Genomic DNA, 1,286 nt, shown 5'->3' on the forward strand with positions numbered 1-1,286 from the left:
GTGTGTGTGTGTGTGTGTGTGTGTGTGTGTGTGTGTGTGTGTGTGTGCGTGTGTGTAGGTTCGGCGCTGTACAGAGTACTGAAACAGAGCAGAGTTCGATGGACAGAAAGACAGAACATGGTTAGCCTGCTTACTTTTTGTAGTAAATGGAACTTTGGGCCCTAATTTCATTTCCCTGTAGCAATCCACAGACAGAATGGAAACAACAGGGAAGTGAAGGGACAGTCAAGGAGAGACAAACACAGCAACAACATGAAAAATCAGTCTTTTCTATCAAACACGTGCAAACATACCAGGCAAGGAACCAGCTGATGCTCAAGCCCTGATCCGGCAGTAAGGCCTGCTGAGTATGGCTCTATTGGCTGCATGCCACATGAAAACTCCTCTAAAAGCTGATTTCAGAGAATCATTCATTAAGTATGAATATATCTAGAGCTCTGATGGTGCTATGTTGTTATGTGAGTGCTCTGATTAATAATGTGTTCTTTGATTTTGAAACAGTAGCCCTGTGATGTTGTTGTTTAGCCTTTCTGGTCCTGCATTTAGATTAGATTATCATAGACATGGTGAGTTATTCACGCACAATAAGTAGATTGATTGAAAGCACATTAGTTATGTTCAAATTTGTAGAGGTATTAACTGTTGGAGACCTGCGATCCCGGCAGACTTTCAGTGGCTGTAGCTGCCTTAGTTTTGAAGCTAGAGAGGAGGTGCTGTTATAATATGAAACTCGACGACCTGATGAATCTTTGATTATAACCATGTCATGATAGCTTAGCAGGAAGGGACAAGAATAATGTTCCAAATTTAGGCTACATTTTGGTGAATGAAAATGGGTTGTATGGGTAGCAACAAGTCTCCCCTCTATAGACACACCCACATTATGGTGATCCCATGCTGATTTTTGCTTGCAGTATAGATGTGTTATTATCACCTTTTTGTGAAACGGTGTATTTGAATAGTTCTGCATACTGGGTCCCTAACAGTCTTTAACTGCATTAATTGTGTGTGACTGGAGGGCTGAGACTTGTGGATCCGATGAACTGTATTAATGTGTGATGATTGTTCACATAGTGTGACCATTGACCTCATTATAAATGACCTGTTGTGACCTCTAGGATGATCACAGCCTCATGGAACTTTACAACTACAAACTACAGACCGAGGGCGTTCAGAGGATGTATGGCTTTCCTAGGTGTTTTGACAACAAGGGGGTTTCTGAGCAGTTTCCCATAGTGTTTTATTTTCAGGATTTATTGGGATTTATTGGGAGAATCCAAGAATTA

The sequence above is a fragment of the Anarrhichthys ocellatus genome, unplaced genomic scaffold, assembly GCF_004355925.1.
Source record: "Anarrhichthys ocellatus isolate YVR2014 unplaced genomic scaffold, GSC_Weel_1.0 scaffold38, whole genome shotgun sequence".
Classification (NCBI taxonomy): domain Eukaryota; kingdom Metazoa; phylum Chordata; class Actinopteri; order Perciformes; family Anarhichadidae; genus Anarrhichthys; species Anarrhichthys ocellatus.